The 25,369-nt window shown below is 42.5% G+C and overlaps 1 long non-coding RNA gene across 2 annotated transcripts in view; it reads left to right on the top strand.

Annotated features, from left to right (window-relative positions):
• The window catches only part of LOC120399034, a 70,112-nt gene that overhangs the window by 19,393 nt on the left and 25,350 nt on the right, over nucleotides 1-25,369 (top strand). The gene's annotated exons all lie outside the window — the stretch shown is intronic.

Genomic DNA, 25,369 nt, shown 5'->3' on the forward strand with positions numbered 1-25,369 from the left:
CAGTATATAGCTATTAATATTCATTATATGGGTGTTCATATTATCAAAAAAAGGTTTAGGGGGTGCTGTAGTTGTCAAGGTGTCCCCCCCACTCTGAACTTTAGGGTACAGATGTGGGGACCAGCATGAATAACCCCTAAACTTATTTTTACCAGTTTAGGCAAAACAGTCGCTGCCACCACCAAGCATGTTCCAAATCTTAGGGGAGAGCCACTTGGAACTCTGCCTTTTTCCTGGGTAGACTCAAGAAAATTCCCCCCACCAATTCCTGGTGAGCCCAGATCCAAAATCCTCGGATCTTTAAACAAGGAAAAAATCAATCAGGTTCTTAAAAGAAGACTTTTTTTAATTAAAGAAAAAGGGTGAAAGGAATACCTCTGTGAGATAAGAAAGCAAGATAATCTCACAGACAACAGATTCAAAACACAGAGGATTTCCCTCTGGGTGAAACTTTAAAGTTACACAGAAACCCAATTTGATTCTCCCTCTATTTTTGCAAAAGAAATGAGAAGGAGAAAAATAAAGACATCTACCACATTCTTATCTAAATACTCACTAATTTAAACAAGGGTTAGATGGTTGTTTTCTGGATCTCTGACTCCGGCAAAAGCACACACAGAACAGACACATGACTGTTTTCCCCCCTCCCAACTTTGAAAGTATCTTGTTCCCTTATTGGTCCTTCTGGTCAGGTGTCAGCTAGGTATTGTGAATTTCTTAACCCTTTACAGGTAAAACAAGAATTAACCCTTAACTGTCTGTTTATGACAGTAGTAAATAAGGGTATTTACATATTAACTTAGATAAAAGAGTGTGATGTGATTAATTCAGTGCTTACTTGACAATTGGGTCAAAGGGAACAAGTAACACAATAAAGAAACCCATTTACTCAATCTGCCTCTGGGTTGCCCTCCTTATTCTCGAGCAACCTGTAACTGCTTGTGGGCCACAGTTAGGAACCTCTCTTCTGGACTCAGGTAGCTTAGGCATTTAAGTCATTTCTAGCAAGAATAAGTTAGGTGCCTGCTTAATCCACACCAAAGAGCCAGTGAAAGAGGTACTTCACCTTTTAACTTTCAGCCAACTAGTTAGAGCACTCAACCAGGACATGGGAGACCCAGGTTCAACTCCCCCTTCTGCCTGAGGGGAAGAGGCTATTTGAATAGATGTCTCCCAGACATCTCAGGAGAGTGCTCTGACGACCATGCTACACTGTCATTCTCCCTCTATTGCTCATTCTGTCTCTGACCCAATGACTATTTAAGTATTTATCCAAAGTGGAATAGCTTCAGAAGGAGAGAGAGAGAGAATCCCACACCAGAATATCCCATAGCTCAGTGGCTAGAGCACACTCAGAAGAGCTGGGAGACCCCCTTGTTCCAATTCTTTCTCTGCCTCAGTTAGACGGGGAAATTTAAGCTGGCTCTTCCATATGCCAGATGAGTGCTCTAACCACTGGGCTAAAAGTTAGAAGGTGGACACCTCCTCTGGCCAGATATTGAATAGAAACTTGATCCACGTAGGCATCCTCTGAGCACAACTACCGGATTTGATCCTCAAAGCCATTTAGGTTCCTAACTTCCACTGAGCTTGTCAAGGTGTCACCTCCACTCTGAACTTTAGGGTACAGATGTGGGGACCTGCATGAGATAACCCCTAAGCTCATTTACCAGTTTAGATCTAGTAGCTGCCACCACCAAATAGTTTAAACAAATGTTTGGGAGAGTCATTTGGAAACTCTGTCTTCCCCCGCAAATATTTCCCCAGTCTTTATCCCCCTTTTCCTGGCAGGACTGAGACTGATTCACCTTCCACCAATTCCAGGTGAGCCCAGATCCAAAAACACTTAGATCTTAAAACAAGGAAAAATCAATCAGGTTCTTAAAAGAAGATTTTAATTAAAGAAAAAGGGTGAAAGGAATACGACTGTGAGATTAGCATGCAACTACTCTCACAGACAACAGATTCAAAACACAGAGGATATCCCTCTGGGCAAAAACCTTAGTTACACAAAGACACCCAATTTGATTCTCCCTCTATGCCAAAACGAAGTCACAAAAGAAAATAAACATAATCTAATACATTCTTTCTCTAAACACTTACTACTTTTAAGAAATGTTAGATGGCTGATTCCTGGATCCTTCACTCCGGCACAAACTTTTCAGAACAGACCAAAGACTGATTTCCCTCCTTCCTCTTTGAAAACATCTTGTCCCTCCATTGGTTCCTCTGGTCAGGTGTCAGCTAGGCTATGTGAAATTCTTAACCTTTTACAGGTAAAAGAGGAATTAACCCTTAACTATCTGTTTATGACAGAGCTCAATGGAAGTTAGGAGCTTAGAGGGTAGTTCAGAAAGGGCACTTCATGTGTCGGGCTGCATGAAAGAAAGTGCAGCGACACATGAAGGAAAATCATAAATGTTACAATCAGGTTTCTGTGGCAAAATGTTCACATTTATTAAATCCACATTCACAATCTCTGAATATTCCTCAACGTCCACTTAAAATTAACTCTTCTCATTAACATTTCTCACATTAAGGTCATTCAGTACACATTAGCAGAATGCAAACATAAAAAATGCAGGGAAATAGCTGAGATGAATTTGTTTTCAAAGTTCCAATAAATATGCTGAAAATGTTTTGCAATATTCCCCAAGTTCTAGTCTCATCTGCAGCAATTCTGCTGTATCGCACAACCTGGCATTGGTTCCGTACTGACTCAAAGGAATGTGAACTACACCTCTACCTCAATATAACGCTGTCCTTGGGAGCCAAAAAATCTTACCGCGTTGTAGGTGAAACCATGTTATATTGAACTTGTTTTGATCCAACAGAGTGCGCTGACACCCTCACCCCCTGGAGCACTGCTTTACCGCGTTATATCCAAATTAGTGTTATATCAGGTGGCGTTGTATCGAGGTAGTGGTGTATTTGGTCACCAACTACATTCCACTGTAGATTTTTTGGGAGATTTTGCAGTCAAGCACTGACCCGTGTCATTTTTGATACTCTTGGGCCAAAAACTGCTATTGGATACATAGGCAAAGTTCCCATTGTAAGACGCATGCATGTTTCCCAGAGCTTGTACATTTGTTAGGCTCCCTGAATGAGGTGATATGCTACAGCAAAAGATGTTACTGCAAGGTTCTGCTCATAGATTTTTCTTTTGAACTTTCCTTTTCCTTCCTTGCTCTGCTGTGATGCACACTTTCATTTATTCTGAGTGAAAACCAGTTCTGTTAGTGAAATATACTTTCCCCTCATGGCAAAATTTACAAAATAGCACCAGGGAAAAGAGAGAATCAAAATCTGACAGTTTGCAAGTTCTAGTGACAAGAAAGGTAGGGATGAAATGGCATCATCTTGAGAAAGGTCAAAAAAACCTGTGAAATAAGCAAGGATTTTTGCAGTGTGCCATATCAGAAAATGAAGGGTTAGGCAGTTTAATATTCCAGCTGTTTCTTGTTTGCTTTGTAAAATGTGTTGCTTGTTTTGTAATGCACATATTGATGGACTTCTTTTTTCTCAGACTAGAAAGTAATGTTCAATATTGACAATGGATTTTCCCAAAAGGCAAATGGGAGGTGGCCTTATTAGACGTGATAAACAAATATAATCTTCCTCCCTAAAGGTCTTAGAGGTGAAGTTACTTTTACACTTCTAGAATATTTTGCCCCTCTACAGCACCTTCTGTCCGAGGATCTAAAAGCACTTTAAAAATATTAACAAATTTAACATCACAACCCCTCTGTGAGTCAGTGCCCCTCCTGGCTAAACAGAGTATGGCCCCACCTCACTCAGGCCATCCATCTATTCTTGGTACCCTCTCTGATCTCAGGTCCATCAGGGATGGGTAAGGGAATCCAGGCCCACTTACTCCATTGAATTCCATAAAAGGGCCCTCAAGCTAGAAAAGCAGAATCAGGGTTTGCTGACTCTGACAGTGACCTAAGCTCCTTCTTATCTCCCCGAAGGCCCCTTAAGGCTTGTCAGTCTGCTGGTCTGTTCATTCCTTCCTGGGATATTGTGCCTGGGTGGTCCTTTAGTAGTTTGCTGACAGGAGTTCCTTTCTCTGGCCTGCTAACTTTTCTGGTAGCTGCCCCACCTCTTTGCTTCTGACCCTTTTTATCTTCCCAGCTACTCTGGCCTGGTCTACACTACGCGTTTAAACTGAATTTAGCAGCGTTAAACCGAATTAACCCTGCACCCGTCCACACAACAAAGCCCTTTATATCGATATAAAGGGCTTTTTAAACTGATTTCTATACTCCTCCCTGACGAGGGGAGTAGCGCTGAAATTGATATTGCCATGTCGGATTAGAGTTAGTGTGGCCTCAATTCGATGGTATTGGCCTCCGGGCGGTATCCCATAGTGCACCATTGTGACCACTCTGGAAAGCAATCTGAACTCTGATGCACTGGCCAGGTAGACAGGAAAAGCCCCGCGAACTTTTGAATTTCATTTCCTATTTGCCCAGCATGGAGCTCTGATCAGCACGGGTGGCGATGCAGTCCCAAATCCAAAAAGAGCTCCAGCATGGACCGTATGGGAGATACTGGATCTGATCGCTGTATGGGGAGACAAATCTGTTCTATCAGAACTCCGTTACAGAAGACAAAATGACAAAGCATTTGAAAAAATCTCCAGGCTATGATAGACAGAGGCCACAGCAGGGATTCAGCACAGTGCTGCATAACAAGCGTAACAGAAAGCCAAAGAATCAAATGGACACTCATGGAGAGAGGGAGGGAGGACTGAGGACTCCAGATATCCCACAGTTCCCGCAGCCTCCGAAAAGCATTTGCATTCTTGGCTGAGCTCCCAATGACTGAAGGGTCAAAAACATTTTCCCGGGTGTTTCAGGGTGTATGTCATCAATTTACACTCTTCTCCCCCCCGAAAGAAAAGGGAAAAAAATCGTTTATCGCCTTTTTTCAATGTCACTCTATATCTACTGCATGCTGCTGGTAGACAGGGTGCTGCAGCACTGAACACCAGCATCCCCTTCCTGGTGGAAGATGGTGCAAAATGACTGGTAGCCATCGTCATCATCAGCCCGTGAGTGCTCCTGGCTGGCCTCGGTGAGGTTGGCTGGGGGCGCCTGGGTAAAAATGGGAATGACTCCCAGTCATTCCTGGCAGACGGGACAAAAGGCTTGATAACCGTCCTCATCATAGCAGCTGGAGGCTGAGCTCCATCAGCCCCCCCTCCACCTTTCATGTCTAAAGAAGATTCTGTACTCCCTGGACTATCATAGCAGTGGGAAGCTGCGCTCCTCTCCCGCCCCCCTTTAATGTCCTGCCTGGACTATCATAACAGCTGGAGGCTGCCTCCCCCTCATTTTATCTCACTAAAAACTCAGTGTTTCTTATTCCTGCATTCTTTATTACTTCATCACACAAATAGGGGGACACTGCCACAGTAGCCCAGGAGAGTTGGGGGAGGAGGGAAGCAACGGGTGGGGTTGTTGCAGGGGCACCCCCTAGAATGGCATGCAGCTCATCATTTCTGCGGGATCTCTGGGGCTCTGACCCAGAGCAGCTGTGCTCTCTGGTTCTCTAGTACACTTGCCCCATATTCTAGGAAAGACTGACTCTATTTTTAGACAAAACATAAAGAAGGGAATGACCCGGGGAGTCATTCCCATTTTTGTCCATGCGCCCCTGGCCAACCTCAGTGAGGCCAGCCGGGAGCACCCATGACAGCAGCAGATGGTACAAAAGGATTGAGAACTGTCATCGCCAATTACCAATTGCAAACGGTGCAAAATGACTGATAACCATCATCTCATCACCAATTTACAATGGCAGACGGTGCAATAGGGATGGTAACCGTCTCTGCTACCTTGCAAAGGCAAATGAATGCTGCTGTGTAGCACTGCAGTACCGTCTCTGTCAGCAGCATCCAGTACACATACGCTGACAGTGACAAAAGGCAAAACAGGCTCTATGGTTGCCATGCTATGGCAATCCAGGGAAAAAGGGCGCGAAATGATTGTCTGCCGTTGCTTTCACGGAGGAAGGATTGAGTGACGACATTTACCCAGAATCACCCGCGACACTGTTTTTGCCCCAGCATGCATTGGGATCTCAACCCAGAATTCCAAGGGGCGGGGGAGACTGCGGGAACTATGGGATAGCTACAGGATAGCTACCCACAGTGCAACGCTCCGGAAATCAACGCTAGCCTCGGTACATGGACGCACACTGCCGAATTAATGTGCTTAGTGTGGCCGCGTGCACTCGACTTTATACAATCTGTTTTTAAAAAACGGTTTATGTAAAATTGGAATAATCCCGTAGTGTAGACATTACCCTCTGAGGCTGCCAGTCTGCCAGGGCCAGTGCAACCTATTAGGTGACCTAGGCGGTCACCTAGGGTGCTAGGATTTGGGGGGTGGCATTTTCTTCGGCAGGGACCGTGGCGGATGGATCTTCGGCCACCCCAGTTGCCACCGGCATTTAGGTGGAGGGAGCTGGGACAGGGGGGCGCGGGAGGGTCGCCTGCAGCATGTAAGGGCGGGGTGGCATGCAGGGGAACGCCGTGCCCCAGCTCATCCATGCTCCGCCTCCTCCCCGAGTACGCCATCGCTGCATCGACGGCGTGCTCGGGGAGGAGGCGGAGCAGGGGTGAGCTGGGGCGGAGAGCTGCTGCACAGCTCCCCAGGCCGGGGTGGGGAGCTGCTGCGGGGGAGGTGCCTCGGGGGGGGGAGCTGCTGCAGGGCTCGGGGAGGGGGTGGAGCAGAGGTGAGCTGGGGTGGGGAACTGCCACACGGCTCCCCAGGGTGGGGGGAACTGCCGCGGGAGGGGGGTGCCGGGAGCTGCCGTGGGGCGGGGGAGATGGGCTCCACCTAAACCAAAATGGAACCAGATTGTTGGCACTTAAAAATAAAAAGGTATTAGAGCAGTTTTTAAACTAAGGGCTGGGGGAAAGCCAACAGGTGCAGAGGAGCACATGGTTTGGAGAGAGACATTCCTTAGGGGAGGATTTATTAATGGAGAGTCTCTATGTCCTAGTAAGGAGGAGAGAATGGAAGATGCTAAAATATGGGAGGATCTAATGAGAAACAGTCAAATGAAAAAGAGTCCTATTCAATTACATCATGTAATGGCAGGCAGATTAAAAGTGACAAGATTTCATAGTAATAATAAATATAGTGAGAGTGATAATGATATGATGAGGATCAAGATATAATAGATGATAAGGATACTTCAATGGACACAGGGATACCAGGGCACAAAGGCACAACACAGGACAGAACACAAATGAAGGATGAAATGATGAATATGAATGGGCTGATGAGATAAAATGATGAAAAAGTAAAGAAAAAAATGAAAAAAAAAAAAAAAATGTACCAAAGAATCTCTATGAATAATAATTCCAAGGAATAATAAGGGATAATAAGAATATATAATAATAAGAAGGCTAGGGATATAGATATAACCACTAGGATATACTAGGGATCTGAAAATAGAATGAAAAGGAGAAAAGGAATAAAAAGGAAAAAAAATAAAGGAGAATATAATTGAATAAAGGATTGACTGCAAATGATGATTGACAGGACAATTATGAGAAACAAAGCTTTGAGGTGCAGCTAGTCCTGGAACCCACAGTAGCTAGTTGGATTAGTTGGAAATAGACAAGTGGCTAGTGGTGGTCTGGTCAGGAGGGTTTAGTCCTGGTTTAGGTAATAATGACCATAATATAATAACATTTAGTATAATATAGTATATAAAGAATAACATTACAACATTCTAATTAATTTAAAAATTTCAGAACTAAGTAGCAAAAAAGGGGATTAAGGAGAAATTAAAAAAAAAAAAGGAAATTAAAAAAGTACATTAAAAAATTAAACAGAAAAAAAACAAGATGATAGAAAAAAATATTTAAATATTTAATAAAGAAACTATGTATACCATACTATAAATAGCTGGCCCTATTGCCCTGGCTATTGGGTTGGAGCCTAGTGTGGGGAGGGGTCAGGCCACACCAGTACATGGGTGGGTCCCGTCCCAGGGTGCTTTCAGGGTGATTTCTCACAGAAAAAAGCATCAAACATCTGGAGCCCAGCAGCCCCTGCACTGGGCAGCAGGGGCTGCAGGGCTCCTTTAGCAGCAAACAGGGGCAAGCTGGGACAGAAAACAACAGGGCAGGGCTCTGGTCTAGGCCCTGGCCCAGGGGGGAGGCAAGGGGCAGAGAGGCCCCAGGCAGGCAAGGGGCAGCTCAAGGGGAGGCCTGGGCTGGTCTAGAGTCCTGCAGCCTCCTGGCTGGAGCTGCGCAGGCAGCTGTGGGGATGGCAGGGGGCAGGCAGGCAGCGCAGCGGGCTGAGGCAAGCAACGGGGCATCAAAGGCAAACCCAGCCCACTGGCCAGCAGCAGCTGGGGGGGGGGCTGGGGTGGGTCTGGAGTTGCAAAGCTAGCAGTGCAAAGTAGCGCAGCTGCTGCAGCCCCAAAACAAAAACAAAAAACAAAAAACAAAGGCCTCTCTTTCTCTTCTTCTTCTGGAGGCAGCAGGCAGCCAGCACAGTGGGTGGGTGCAGTGTTTTCCGGTGGTCTCTGCAGTCTCTAGTCACCTGTGGCATTGTCACTTGTCCTTGGGCTCTACCTCCAGAAGCATCGCAGGCACCTCTGCAGAAACCAGCAGAAACCCTCCTTCCTTCCACATCGCACTCCTGACTGAGGTGGAGGACTCTTTCTTCTCTCTTCTCCTCAGCACCTGAAGCACACTAGGGGGGGAAGGGGGCATGGGCGCTGGTCTCTTCAATGGATGCCCCTCCCAGCCCAGTAGTGGGGTGGGTACACCCCACACATACCCCAAAAAAAAAAAAAAAAGTAAGAGAGAACAGTGCCAGTGCCAAACAAAAACAACAAAGTAAAAAAGAGCAGCAAAGAAAAAAAAAAAAGTTTAAGTGTAGTGAGGAAAAAGAGAAGAGAAAACTAAACTAAGCAAAAAAGTAAAAAATCATTAGAAAGAAGAAAAAAGGAATTTGAATAAATAACCAAAAAGAAAAAAAAAAAGTAATTTTTTTTTTTAAGTACATGAGAAGCAGGAAGTCTGCTAACAACGACTGGGGCCACTGGATGATGAAGATGCTAAAGGAGCATTCAGGAACAATAAGGCCACTACAGAGAAAATAAATGAATTCTTTACATCCGTCTTCACGGCTGAGGATGTGAAGGAGATTCCCAAACTGGAGCCATTCTTTTTAGGTGACAAATCTGAGGAACTGTCCCAGATTGAGGTGCCATTAGAGGAGGTTTGGGAACAAATTGATAAACTAAAGAGTAATAAGTCACCAGGACCAGATGATATTCACCCAAGAGTTCTCAAAGAACTCAAATGTGAAATTGCAGAACTACTAACTGCAGTTTGCAACCTATAATTTAAATCAGCTTCTGTATCAGATGACTGGAGGATAGCTAATGTGACACCAATTTTTAAAAAGGGCTCCAGAGGTGATCCCTGCAATTACAAGCCAGTAAGCCTGACTTCAGTATCAGGCAAACTGGTTGAAACTATAGTAATGAATAAAATTGCAGACAAATAGATGAACATAATTTGTTGGGGAAGAGTCAACATGGTTTTTGTAAAGGGAAATCATGCCTCACCAATCTACTACAATTCTTTGAGGAAGTCAAGTAGCATGTGGACAGGGGAGATCCAGTGGCTATAGTGTACTTAGATTTTCAGAAAGCCTTTGACAAGGTCCCTTCACCAAAGGCTCTTAAGCAAAGTAATCTGTCATGGGATAAGAGGGAAGGTCCTCTCATGGACTGGTAACTGGTCAAAAGATAGGAAACAAAGGATAAGAATAAATGGTCAGTTTTTAGAATTGAGAGAGGTAAATAGTAGTGGCCCTCAGGGGTATGTACTGGGGCCAGTCCTATTCAACTTATTCAAAAATGATCTGTAAAAAAGAGTAAACAGTGAGGTGGCAAAATTTGCAGATGGTACAAAACTACTCAAGACAGTTAAGTCGGAAGCAGACTACAGAGAGCTACAAAAGGATCTCAGAAAACTGAGTGACTTGGCAACAAAATGGCAGATGAAGTTCAATGTTGATACATGCAAAGTAATGCACATTGGAAAACATAATCCCAACTACGCATATAAACCGATGGGGTCTAAATTATCTGTTACCACTCAAGAAAGAGATCTTGGAGTCATTGTGGATAGTTCTCTGAAAACATCCACTCAATGTGCAGAAGCAGTCAAAAAAGCGAACAGAATGTTGGGATTCATTAAGAAAGGGTTAGATAATAAGACAGAAAATATCATATTGCCTCTATATAAATCCATGGTACATCCACATCTTGAATACTACGGTCACCCCATCTTAGAAATGATATATTGTAATTGGAAAAGGTTCAGAAAAGGGCAACACAAATGATTAGGGTTATGGAACAGCTTCCATAAGAGGAGAGATTAATAAGACTCGGACTTTTCAGCTTGGAAAAGAGACAGCAAAGGGGGGATATGATAGAGGTCTATACATTCATGATTGGTGTGGGAGAAAGTAAATAAGGAAGTGTTATTTACTCCTCATAACACAAGCACATGGGGTCACCAAATGAAATTAACAGGCAGCATGTTTAAAGCAAACAAAAGGAAATATTTTTTCACACAGCGCACAGTCAACCTGTGGAACTCTTTGCCAGAGGATGTTGTGAAAGCCAAGACTATAACAGGGTTAAAAAAAGAACGAGATAAGCTCATAGAGGATAGCTCCATCAATGGCTATTAGCCAGGATGGGCAGGGATGGTATCCCTAATCTCTGTTTGCCAGAAGTTGGGAATGGGTGACAGGGGATGGATCACTTGGTGATTGCCTGTTCTGTTCATTCCCTCTGGGGCACCTGGCATTGTCCACTGTCAGAACACAGGATACTGGGCTAGATGGGCCTCTGGTCTGACCCAGTACAGCCATTCTTATCTTCTAAGCTGTATGTATTATTAGCTCGATTCTGCAAGGTGCTGCTGAGAGTCTGGCGCTGTTCCAGCCAGGCAGTTAAGCACATGGCTAACTTGAAATATGTGAGAAGTCCCATTGAAGTCTGAATTTATTATATTTGGAGAAGGAGAAGTATCTGTACTTCGTGGATAAATGTTAGACTGATTTGTAAGCAGTTTGTTAACAATTGTAAGATGAGTGGAGTATCTGTGATAAGAAAGGGGAACTGCACTAAGCTTCTCTGCTCTGCTCTCTATGTTGAATTAAAATATTATGTATTCTACGAGTCCAAATTTGCAGATATCTGTGCCTGTGGTTAACTTTACCCTCATGCATTGCTATTTGCAGGATTTGGGGCTAAATTAGTATTATGAACTTCTGGGAACTGTACATTGGGTGACTTGTACTTAAAGTGGAAAATAATGCTGATAACGATCATACTTTAGCTAACCGGAAAGCTTATTAGGATTTTTTTAAGGGCACCCATTCTAGCAGGCAAGCATTTCCAACCAAGTTATGTTCTTAATTTTGCTTCTGCACCAATATGTTGGCTGGAAGTGAACCTGTCTATTATTCTAGCAAGGAGTTTGCAAGGCAACAAAAGCAGTCCCTACGTCAATGAGACCATGGTCACTGGAGGGGCTATACTGAAAATGCTCAATAAAGGCAAACTGCAAAGAATAGGGCAGATTATCCCCCAAACTGGTGGTTTATTCTAATATTTTAATTCACCAAGCCAGTAACAAAACAGCTTCTGCAATACTTTACTGGTTACCAAGAAGCTAAAATACAATTCTCTTTAAGGAATCCAGCCTTTGGCTACAACCCAGACAGCCAAGTCTATATAATGAGGATTATTTAAAATCTTATTCACTATAGATAAAGTTCTACCAATCCCAAGAGATCAGACACATTACCCAACAGGTCAATGAATATTTCAGATCTTACCCAAATACTTGCCTACAGCCAATTCTTAACTAATCTAAGATTTATTTTAAAAAAGGAAAGAAACAATTACTATGGTTAAAAGATCGTTGTACACACAGATATGAATACATTTCTTGGGTCAGTTTCATAGCAGATGGTAAGCTTCTGATTTATAAAAGTCCTTTCAGAATTGGTTCAAGAGGTTATTGTCCAATGTGGAGTCCGTGTGCAGAGTTTGTTCAAATTCTTCCATGAGAAATAGAGGAATACCCCAGGACATACCTGGAGACCTCAGTCTTGCGGCTTGAACTTCCCCTGACAAAGTTTAAGCAGATCTGTATTAAAAAAGGACCAGGCCCGAGACCTTTTCTTATAGTTCCCAAGCAGACTGAGAAGCCTCTTGTCACAGCAGGTCCTCCTCCTGAGGAAGAATAGGTAATATACATGGTTGCTTTGACATAAATCTCTATTTCCTAGGCATACATTGATTAGCATAAGGCAATTAGCCATTCAAATGGCTCATAGGCAGGTTACTACAAACTTCAAAGAGAAATAACGACAATGATTATTACACTACAAGTTTTATCTAAATGTTAATATCCCCTTTTGATCTCTGAATCAATAGACTATAGTAATGAAATATCATAAACGTGAACAGAAGTTTATCATCAACAAGATAATTAGATCACATTGTTAAACTTCTAAGAGATATAGGCAAACACAATTAGAAACTACCTCTAATTCTCTAACAATGTAGAACTCTTGTCTATTTAACATGGCTTTGATAACTATTTATAAGGAATGGCCCTGATTACCATTCTCAATACTTTTCTAACATGTTCTTAAAGGTTGATTTTGGGTCACTTAGCCTGCTGGTTGCTTAACCCTCACTGGCTCAGTGTCACATCCCCAATGTTAAATTGGTGCAGAAGGGAATATTTCAGAGCTCCTGTATATACTTCAAGGATACACCCCTGTGTACACCTCCTGTAGGCTGAACTCTGATGGAGTAATCTAGCTTTTGTTCCCTTTGCATAGTGTAACCATACCAATGGAGCATGATCACTGAACATGTTAAACTTGTTGTTATACAAATAGGGTTTAAGTTGCTTCACAGCCCAGACAATTGCATAGCATTCTTTCTCAACAGTAGCATAGTGTAGTTCAGTGTGTGTTAGTTTTTTGCTTAAGTATGCAATGGGGTGCCTTTTACCCCCTTCTCCATCCTGCATCAACACAACTCCCTACCCAATTTAGAAGTGTCCATGCATAGCAAGAATGTTTTCTCAAAATCCGGGCTGACTAATACAGACTGTTTAGATAACTCTTCTTTTATATTTTGGAAGGCTTTTTCCCAGGTCTCAGTCCACTTCACTTCGTCTGATTTGCCCATCTTTGTAAAGGTCTGTTATGGGGACCCCTTTACAAAACTGCAGTAATAACTGGCCAGCCCAATAAAGAATTAGGCCTGCTACTTTCTTTCAAAGGATCAGGGTGTACCAACCCACTGTCCACCCAGGCACGATATCTCTGCAGCTTCTAAAATGCACTTGGACACCTTGGCAGTGAGGTTGGTTTCTTTTAGCCTTTGTAACACCACTTCCATGTGGTACAAATGTTCTTTCAGGAACTGCTGAAAATAGCTATCATCCATATAGGTTCTGGAAAAGGTCTGTAACCCATTCAAAATCTCATTAATGAGTCTCAGAAAGGTGGAGCACTCCATTCAAACCACAGGGCCCTGCCCAGCACCTAGCAGAGCAGTAGAATAAACAGTAGAACGTTGAATTCATACAGATCAGAATCCACTATGAAAGCAGATTTTTCCTGGGCATCAGCACCTAAGGGAATCTGCCAGTATTCTTGAGTCAAATCCAGTGTGCTTATGAATTTTGCACCCACCAATTAAGCAATTCTCTATTCGGGGTGTGGGGTGTGGATCAGGCTGTATGATTGCATTTAGCTTCCTGTAATCCACACAAAACCTCATGGTTTTATCTGACTTGGGCACAGTTACAACTGGAGAATCCCAGAGGCTGTTTGATAAGTAATTATTCCCATTTCCAACATGCTCTCAACCTACTCCTGGGTCTCTTTTTGCATTTCCCCCTAGACCTGATATGCTCTGCTAGGTGCTGGGCAGGGCCCTGTGGTTTGAATGGAGTGCACCATCTTGTTAGTTAAACCTGGCTGATCAGAGAATGTTTGCCTGTGGTGTTTTAACAGGGCTAACATCTCATGCTTTTGGGTCAGATTTAAACCTCGTCCAAACTCAGAGTTTTCCAGTGGAGTCTCTTCCTTGCTCTCTGTAATTAGATCAAAGGGACAGATAATGTGCCCTCATAAGCACAACAAAGCATATTGACGGCTGCTTCTCTACTTCCGTCTATTAACACGGGGTCCCCGGGGTGCAACTGGGCTGTGGGACCTTTCAGCCCTCCAAACCCATCAACCTGGGCTGCCTCTCACACTGTGATGCTGATGTCAAGCTACAAACCTCTGGCAGGAACTGCACTTACACAGCCATCCACAGGCAGGGACACACCCAACTGAATTACATGAATGGTCTCCTAGCCACCCATGAACCAACAATAGAGAGACTCCAACCAATTCCCCTCAGCTCCAACCCCACACTCCAGAACTGTAACATCTTGCAGAAGCCTGACCAGGGTAAGTTCATTACTTAGTTTGCCACTTCTTCATAGAAAAGTGAGCATACACCAGCCTTTGTAAAATGAGCTGAGGTTTCCCAAAGACAAATTCACAGGTAAGGATAAAACATTAAAATAAGTTTATTAACTACAGAAAGATAAAAAGTGATTATAAGTGGTAGGCATACCACTGTCAGAGACAATAACCTTAAGAGATAAAAATAGAAACATGCATTCTAAAGCTTAAACTTTTAGTCTAAGCAAGTATTGAATCAAATAGCTTTTCTCACGCTGACAGATGGTACAAGCAGGTTACAGTTGCTCATTACACTGGCTAGACTCCCTTTCCATCCTGGGAAAAATGTCCCCAGTTCAAAACCTGTGTCATCCAGATGTGCTTCCAGGTGTTGAGATTGGAGGAGGGGAGTCCAAGTGATGATGTCACTGTCTTTCTTTTTATACCTTCTTCCAGCTTGCTGGAAAGTTCCTTGCTGTGACATGGGGATTAGGCAGTCCCTATTGTTCTAATAGTCTCCATTGTGTATGTGCTTCTATAAGGAATCTCTGGGATAGTGGATTCTGTGTTGACCAGCCATTAATGACCATCTGGCTATTGATGGCTTCTCCTTTGTTGTAACTGAAAGACTGGCTTGTGAGCATTCTCAGCCTCATAACACAACACATATAGTAATACTTCATAAATTCATATACAATGATAGTACATTCAATCCAATAGGTTATTATTCTTCAACAGATCAAGACTTACAAAATGATACCACACAAGGCGTACCATGTACAAAACATTATAATCATATAACAGTGGTGATTATAGGGGATCCTGGGTGCTATTTTGAGGTACAGAGTGTCACAGTCACCCACTCTGGCAAGCTGTTCTTACCTGGCAATCACCCCCAATTACTGTAAACATTGCAGAAAATCTATTTCATATTTGTATATTAGGGCTTTGCTTTTTAATTAGTTGCATGACATAAGGTTGGAAGTACCTGAAATAAGAACTATATTGTGAGCCAGAGAGCTGAATCCAGGGAGAATGACATCAGTGCCGTGGGATTCAGAACCTTTGTGGAACACTAGAATGATGGATTAGAACCTGCTACATAAGACTGCTTCAGTCTGATAAACAGAACTCAGATTTTTGGTGCTTGCCTTTAAACAGCAGTAATACACTAATTTAATTTCATAATGGCTTTCGGGATGGTTTCCACAGTTGCGGGTATATTCTGCAGCAAAATTCTAGATTATTGCAAATGTGTTTGAATCATCGCAATCTTTATCACTCTTTAGTAGTATAAACATTTTGTTAAATCATACAAGGCTAATTTCATTTACTGCATATGTATGTGTGTTGAACTTTGAAATAAATTATACCATAAATTATCCTTAACCCTGGTGATTATGAGTTGTATTTTGGTAGCACCCAAAAGGTTCAGGGAAGAGATGCTAGACCAGTGGTTCTCAACCAGGGGTGCCTGTATCCCTGGGGGTATACAGAGGTCTTCCAGGGGGTACATCAACTCATCTAGGTATAGATATTTGCCTAGTTTTACAATAGGCTACATAAAAAGCAATAGCAAAGTCAGTACAAACTAAAATTTCATAGACACAATGCCTTATTTATACTGCTCTATATATTATACACTGAAATGTAAATACAATATTTATAGTCAAATTGATTTATTTTATAATTGTATGGTAAAAATGAGAAAGCAAGCAATTTTTCAGTAATAATGTGCTGGGTTACTTTTGTAGTTTTATGTCTAATTTTGTAAGCAAGTAGTTTAAGTGAGGCCTTTCAGTTTTTAATTGCTTTAATTGTAATGCAAGGGGCCTTGCTATACTAATATATAAAAAGCTGAATGTTTATACTCTGAGCACAAGGTCTGACAGTGAGGGCAGATTTACTCTCCTCAGGACTGAAATGAACAATTCTATAATTATCTTCGACAATCTCTATGTGCCAAACCAGGATGATCCCAACATTTTTCATTTATTTTTCTTAGCATAAATGGCCTGGTCTACCATTCTGGTATTATAGCTGGAGACTTTAACAATACTCTAGACCCAGTCCTTGATAAATTATCTCCATCTCCATATAAAACCACAAAAACTTGTCAGGTATCACACACATACATGGCTGATATAGGCTCACAATATGTGTGGAGATTGGGTAACCCTATGTCAGAGACTATAGGGTTGTTGGGTTTTTTTCTACAGTTTATTCAACTTAGTCAGGTTTGGACTATTTCTTAGTGTCACAAGACTATCAATTCTGTCACTGACTGGGGCATTGGTACTATTGTTATATCTGACCATGCTCCAAAGGTGGAGATTAAATACCTCTTTGTTGCTTAATACATTATTTGTTAATTCTATTCAGCAGGAGTTAGAACCTTTTTTTTAAACAAATGTCCCCACTACTTCCTCAGTTGCTACACTTTGGGAAACCTTTAACCCTTCATCAGAGGCTGTATAATCTTTTATGCTACCTTTAAAACAATGGTGAAAACATAGAAGGAAATTAAAGCTTTATAGGTAGACTATGCTTCTGCCCCTGACCTAGAGAAACTCAGAAACCCTCCTCAATTTAAGTTATGAAATAGATAAACTTCTGTCCCAAAAGGCTAACTTTGCTTTATTCTGTTTAAGCAAAACTGCTTGGAATCTGGCAAGTCATCTGGCAAGCTGTTGGCATATAGACTTAAGAAAAAGGCCAACAGAAATAAGATTGCTGCTATTTACGATTTTAACAAATTATATATAACATAGTCGGAGATTAATAAACAATTTCAACAATTTTATTCAGAACTGTCTTTAGCTAAAAAGGGAATTTGTAAAGATGCCTTAGATAAGTTTTTTAGTGGATTGTCTCTGCCACAGATCTCTGACTCCCTGAAGGAACTTTTAGATGCCTCTCTAGAAATCACTGAACTGACTCAGAGTATAAAAGAAATGAAGTCTGAAAAGATGCCAGGCATGGACAGGTTCCCGATTGAATTTTTCAAAAGATTCTCTGAAACTTTAACATCTAGATTACTGAATATGTTCAATGAGGCCAAGAATGAGCAAACTTTCTCACCTACTCTAACAGGAGCAGTAACTTCAGTTATTCCTAAACCTGGGAAAGATCTGGGATTATGCAGTAATTACAGGCCTATTTCTTTAGACAATTGTTATGGTAAGATTTTATCTAAAAATCTTGCTATGTGGTTGGACAAAGTTCTCTCACATGTTACACACATATATCGGGTAGGCTTGTTTGGTAATAGATGTGGCTCAGAAAATTTGTGCCAACTGATTGGTATTATTGGTGCTTCAAGAGATTCTAAAGGACCCTTTGCTGTCATTTCCTTAGAAGCTGAAAAGTCCCTGGGACTTTTGCATGTGTTAGCAAAATTTGGATTTGGTAACCAATTTATTGCTTGGGTTAAGCTTTTATACTCTGTCTCCCAGGATAGTTACCAATGGTATTATTTCCGTTGCAGAGAGGTTTGAGGTACTGCTGTCCCCATGTCTCCTCTTCTGTTTGATTTAATCCTAGAACCTTTAGCCATTGCCATCCAAGCAAATCAACACATTCATGATATCAGGGTGGGCTAAACAGGTCACAACATTATGCTCTATGCAGATGATGCTCTTGTATTTGTATCTAAACCTAATGCTACCATTCCTAACCTTCTAACCACTATTAATAAGTTTGGATTCTTCTCAGGATGTAAAGTTAATTGGGGGTAAGTCAGAAAATCATAGGCATTAACAAATATGCCCACAAAGCCTTTTCTCAAATTGGGACTTTCAATGGCAATCCACTTATATGAAATATTTAGGAATACTGATTTCCAACAATATTCAGGACATTCCTAAAACAATACAGAAACAATTATTGCCCAGTAGCTAATGATTTAGGGAGGTGGAGTTTGTTAATGCTCAGTTTGTGGGGTAAAAATAATATACTGGAAATGAATGTCCTTCCTAGAATTTTGTATATCCTGAGGGATCTCCCTCTATCTATTTCTCAAATTTATTTTAAGAGAGCCAATAATATTTTCAAACATTCTTTTGGGGTGCAGATAAGAAACCAAGATTGTTTGTGAAGAAATTACAACACCCCCTATCTCTAGGGTGATTTTGTTTTCCCAGCTTGGAAAAATATCATCCCTCTTTTTTTTTTTAAGCCAGGCATCTTTGTGGCTCTTAGATATGACCACATGTTGGGTTCATATTGTATGAGAACTGATATAATCTCTCTCCCTTTCAGGCATTGTTATTACAGATCATTATAGATTTGGAACAAATTATTATAGATTTGAGGCTCCAGAGCTCCCAAATAATGACAATGAGGCAAGCTTGGTCAAACTAGGCCAAAAAAGTTCTGCTTCCGTCCATCCTTCCATGCAGAGGAGATTCAGTGGAGAACCATAAAATCAGTGGCAAAACCTTGATGTGGAGGGATTGGATGGACCAAGGAATTATGATTATGGCACGGCTAATTGCAAATATTAAATTTAAACCCTTTGAAGATCTTCACCAACAATTTGGCTTACCCTGCTCTGTGGCATGGAAATTCCTCCAGTTAAAGCATTTACTTTTGGATGTATTTGTATTAGAAGCTGCAGAAGCTTCAGAACTTTTATTATTTTGGAGAAAACTTCCTGGATTTTGTTGGCCAGTGGTATCCTTTTACAATTTTCAGTCCAAAACACTAATTTGAGATTTGCTCAGAATATAGGTTTGAATATCCCTGACTGAATATCACAATTATCCCTCACCCAGTGGAATGCAATTGTATTTAATGTTAAAAAAGCAACTATAGACCTGAAACTATGGCTTATTCACCAGAAGAATATACTGATCCCCATGTAGGCTAATAGTAATGGGCCTCATAAGTTCTGACCACTGTTGAAAGTGTAACTCCTTTGGTGTTATATCAGCTTGGGAGTGTCCCTGTAACAGTGTGCAGACTCACCCCTGTGGCGCCTCCTGCTGGTCGTCTCAGGGAATTAGCTCTTTTCCAGCCTGGGTGCCCTCCGCAGGCCAGTGTCTTGCTTGTAGCTTGCCCCATGTCCCTCCTGGACCCCGGTGCCCTTTTATCCTGGGGCTGCCCCTTGGCAATACCCCAGCAGTCTCTATGGGTCTCCCCTCCCTGGGGAAACACCAACCCTCTAATTCCCACCTTGCCTCAGTCTGGGCTACTGCCAGTCATCACCAAGCACCCATTCACTGGGGCAGACTGTAGTGTAAAAGCCACTCATCATAGGCAAGCGGGTTTGGACTTGCTGCCTTCCTCTGCCTCCCAGGACTTGCGGCCTGGGGAGTTGCCAGCCTCGAGCTCCCCATCACCTCTGGGTCTCCTCTGCTTCACTTCCAGTACCCTTTCTGCAGGCAGCCAGGCCCTGCTCTCTCCCAGCCTGGAAAGAGACTTCTCTTGAGCTTCTGGCTCACAGCCTTTTTATACAGGCCACCTGTGGCCTGTGATGAAGTGGGACTGTTCTTAATGTTTCCTTTGAATACTGTGTGGGTGCCTCAGTTTCCCCTATGCATTTCGTAATGTCTAGGGGGTGAGATTGTTGCAGAGCAAAGGGCCAGTGTGCATAAATGGCCAGCCAGGGCCCTTCCCCACTGCAAGGAGATAGCTAAAGGTGCTAGAGAACAAAGAGATCAGGTGACCTCCTGGTCCGGGAAAGGAACAAAGCCCAGAGAGGAGGGGCTGGAGGGTGAGTCAGTTTGGGGCTGGCTGGGGACGTGGAGTGAGTGTAGACGTGGGTGTCTGGCTTGCTGCCTGCCCCAGGATGGACCCAGCTGAGGGGTCCTGGTCTCTGTACCTACAAGCTCTGTTTTAGACCATGTTCCTGTCATTTAATAAACCTCTGTTTTATTGGCTGGCTAGGAGTCATGTCTGACTGTGACATTGGGGTGCAGGACCCTGTGGCTTCCCCAGGACCCCACCAGGGCAGACGCGCTGTGGGAAGCGCACAGAGGGGCAGAGGATGCTGAATGCTCCAAGGTCAGACCCAGGAAGGTTGAAGCCGTGTGAGCTCCTTGCCCTGGAGACAGTCTGCTCACAGAGTAGACTTCACCAGAGTCCTGACTGGCTTCGTAGGGAGCAGTTTCAGAGCATCGCACGGGAACTCCATGACATGGCCTGATTGGGATGTGGCCCAGCTGTGGCTCCTTCCCCAAGCAGCCCAGCTTAGCAGCTTTCAGCCACAACTTTCTCCCAGGGCTGACTTTAACCCTTTTTCCGCTGGAGTGGGGGAACTGCCCCACTACAGTCCCTGTATCAAGAATTTCTGGTATGAGGTAAGTCAAAGGACCAATTTTATATTGGATACTAAATTGGAGCCCTCCTCCTTAAGTTTCATTGTTGGATATATTCGTGATACCTGGAGATTACCTGATAATAAGGCAGTGTTTCCAACGTGCAGCTGTGGGTGCTAAAATATTCATCCTGCAAAAATGGAAAAGTCAGTCTCCACCAAATATTGTTTCCTGGGTCAGTGGTTTGGCAGACTGCCCTGGCATTCTGCAGAAAGGAATGCCTGAAAAATTCAAAGTAATGTGGATGGACTTTTTAGAGGTCTATAATTAACATAGACCCTGAAAATAGATATGTCACTTCCCCTTATCTCCCTTTATCCTAACCCTGTTTATTTACTTTAAGTATTATGATCAATCTGGTATTGTGGTGTATTTGGAAAAGTAAATGAAAAATTATAAATAAAAAAAAAACCAAAAAAATCCTGTATTCCCCACTCCTGTTCTGCCCTGTGTCTCCTCCACCTCGTGCCTGTCTGGCGGTTAAGAAAAGAAGTTAATTCCCTTCATATATCAAGACAGAGTAAAATTAACCCTTTCCTTTTCATCAATGATATTGATATTTTGCCTCCAGAAAGAGAGAGAGAAATTTTACTGGGGTTTATTAAGTTTGTTTTGCACAATTACTCAGTTTCAGTGTAAATGCCTGTTTCATTGGCTGCTTGCCAAGAAAACAAGTAAACTAGGGTCTCTGGAGAACCCCTCCTAAATCGTCAACAGCCAAAACTTTATATCGCTGTTTTACTATTGGACAGTGACAGAGTTTATAACACCTTTTACTCTTCTGGCCCTTCAGATCAATACAACAGGCCCCCTTTTCTGTTCTGGCAGTGCGCTAAACAGTTAGTTGAGGATTCCCCAGGCATTGAGGAATCCATGGCTAACATAGATCTGGAATAAATGGGCCCTCCGTGACTGCTATCATAGGAGGTATGACAGTATCAGAAAGGGATGTAACTGGAGTACATTGCACTCCAGTGATTCCTGGCCAGCATAATGGCCTAGGGTAGGGGTGCCGAAGGCGGCACGCGAGCTGATTTTCAGTGGCACTCACACTGCCTGGGTCCTGGCCACCGGTCTAGAAGGCTCTGCATTTTAATTTAATTTTAAATGAAGCTTCTTAAGCATTTTAAAAAACTTATTTACTTTACATGCAACAATAGTTTAGTTATATATTATAGACTTCTAGAAAGAGACCTTCTAAAACTGTTAAAATGTATTACTGGCACACAAAACCTTAAATCAAAGTGAATAAATGAAGACTCAGCACACCACTTCTGAAATGTTGCCGACCCCTGGCCTAGGGGCTAAACTGGCCTCTGGCACCCGGGAGAGAGGGGAACATAGATCTGGATGAAAGCCATATTTGTCCCCATCCCACCACATCCTGCTCCTCAAGAACACTGAATGAAGCTGTGATGCAGCTGAGGAGAGCTTACAAATATATATGAATACTTCCTACCATGGATATTATAGTTTTCAGAGAGATCCACATTTCTGCCCAACTGTTTGCAAGCCATTGTAACAGAAACAAAAGGCAAGAGTGATTCCCAGATTAATGTTTAGTTCTGACACAATGTTAAATAAAGGATAGGTTGCTTTTTCAGAAGAGGTCCCCCTTCTTTTTCTTTTCCTTTTCCTTCGCCAAAACATAAGAACAAAGCTTCCATTCAAAGTATTTGATTAAAAATATCACTTGAAAAACCAGGTCTGAAAATGAGAACATTGCTATGAATACCATCCAATAAAAGAGCATGGCTAATCTTCTTTACATTATTTTCATTTCACTGCTGAATTATTAAACAGCAATTTTTCTACTGCTTTGAACTTTGAAATAGCATTTTCTGCTATACTTATGTTCTCTGGTACACTGAATCAATCAAATCAGACTGCCGCAGATTTCAAATAGCTTTTTGGAATAACTTGGTGATTTAACATGCTGCCTGGACCAGACCACATGACAAAGTTGTAAAGTAGTGGGAACATTTCCATTTAAAATAATTGCCCATTATTGGCTTCCTAATGGAGTTGTGGTTAATTTACAATTATTTACATGTGAAATATTAAGGCAGTGTAAATCAATCCTTAACATTCCCCCCTTGGTCCTTTTTACATGTATTTTACTGTAAACAAAAATAAATTAAAAGACAGTGGAAATATAGTAAATGGTGGATCCAGGATTTTAGCAAAGGCTCTGCTTGATAACAAAAGACGCGCGAGTGTGGAAAACGTAGAAGGATATAGCTATTTATGAAACAGAGCAAGTGCAGTTAAATTAGATAGTTTACAGCACATATATTGTTTTTATACTATCATGCTTCATGGCATAAACTAAACACTATCAATGAAATTAGGAAGAAACTTTCCCTATGGACAAATACTCCCTAATTGTCTATTTGGGGTAGGGAGGCTACAGCTTCTTCTATTGATCTGGTATGGCCATCGTTAGTGACAGGATACTGGACTAAATGGACCATGGTTGTGATCCAGTAAGCATCCAAATAGTACTATATTCCTAGTAGATTCCTGGGTCTGCTTCTGCAAGTGCTCCACACATGCATGTGTGTTTGATAGAGATAATTGAGAGAGATACTGATGAGAGTATAAGTATAGAGTAATGGGATGTAAATATTTGTCTGTAATTTGCATATGGCCATAAACTTATGGTCACCATATCCAACCACAACGCAAACAGGGGTGGGAGAAGGATGTGGAGTTGCAGGGATAGGTGAGAGAGGTTTTGTTAGAATATAGATATTCAGGCCTGCCTGTAAAGGCCTATACTTTAAGAACTTAGGTGTATCTTTATCACTTAGCTAGTTAACAGGCGTATAAAAATAAAGAATCAAAATCAGTCTGCCTGTGTATGGGCCTCCTCTCACTAGGGTAGTCTGAGGCCTTGTTCTTAGGTTAAGGCCTTTGGCTAAGCAGCAGGGGCAGCCACAAGCTGGGAAGTGTAGGGTCAGTCACACGCTCACATTCCAAACCAGTCACATTGAAATAAGGTGGTATTGGGCTGTTAGGAAGACGATCCTGTCCTCATAGTGCCCATCACCACCAGATAAAGAAACAGATCTTAAGATGGTTACAGAAAACTTAGTTTGATAGCATCTTGTCTGGCAAGAAATCACTTATCCATGGTTGTGGTTGTGAAACCCTCAGTTCTGTATTGTTTTTATCTTTATGGCCCCCACTTTTCTATTTTTAATCTGTTGGCTTCTCTAATTGTTTCTGTCTGCTGTATAATTAATTTTGCTAGGTGTAAGTTAATTAGGGTAGTGGGATATCATTGGTTAGAGAATTATGTTACAATATGTTAGAACTGATTAGTTACATTTCAGTAAAATGATTGGTTAAGGTATGGCAGAGAATATTACTAGATCAACTGGGGTCAAACAGGAAGTGGGGGAACGGAAATTGGCAGACTGGGAGAGCTGGATTCGGTGGGTGGTGAATGTATAGGTGGAAACTGAGGACTGCATGTAGGGGTTTCAGATGGGACTTTCTTAAGGGACTGGGTGTCTGGTGGATAAGTTGGCACCTCTGGACCATCTCTTTGAGGTGGCTAGAGTCTCTCTGAGTGGTGTAAGATGAAAGGCGGAGAGGGTTGTCAAACCTAAACTGGGGGCATGCTGTCTAGGTAAACTTAGGAGTGTTGCTGAGGGGTCAGACTGGCTGGAAGGTAAAATGGTGTCTGGGGAAGGTATGGGATTCTTAAGCCTATACAGACCCCCAGTCTCTATCTCTCCCCACAGCAATCTGCTCTTCCTCCCATTGTCTGCTTCTTCAGTGCTGTGATCCAGCAGGGGAGCAGTGAGAGAGGAGACAGAGCACATGTATGGCTTCTGGTAGAACAGGTCATACTGCAGCCTCTGGTGTCTGTCAGCAGCAATAGCAGCCCATTCCAGCAAACCAGTGTAGGGTGACCAGACAGCAAGTGTGAAAAATTGGGACAGGAGGTGGGGCGTAATAGGAACCTATATAAGAAAAAGCTCCAAATATCAGGACTGTCCCTATAAAATCGAAACATCAGGTCACCCTAAGTCAGATGCACAAACAAAATGACAAATCCATGACACATGACAGTCTGACAGGCTGGGCCAGAAGACTGGTGCCTCTGGCTAAACCTGGGAGTTAGGCAGATCTAGTTCTGATGCAGAATGTCACAGACTGACTCACTCTCCATTCTGTCAGCGTCTCTCCTAGAGCTGGGCAGGTTTTTTCAATGAACATTAAAATTTGTGGGGAAAAAATGCATTTGGGGGCAAACAGAAACTATCTGCACATTTGACACAAATTTGCTGAATAGTTTTGTTTGGCTAAAAAGATGTTCTGGGGTGCCAGTCACAAAGCCAGAGTGGTAGGTATTACTCAAGCTTTAGCCTGGTAGTTATGGGACTCCTCTGGGGGTGTGGAAAACCCAGGCTCAATTTCCCCTTTCTGCCTGGGGAGGAACAGGGATTTGAACTTGGGTATTTGACCCTGCTGGAGCATCCTATAGTTCTC

This window comes from Mauremys reevesii, linkage group 2 (genome assembly GCF_016161935.1).
Source record: "Mauremys reevesii isolate NIE-2019 linkage group 2, ASM1616193v1, whole genome shotgun sequence".
Taxonomy (NCBI): Eukaryota; Metazoa; Chordata; order Testudines; family Geoemydidae; genus Mauremys; species Mauremys reevesii.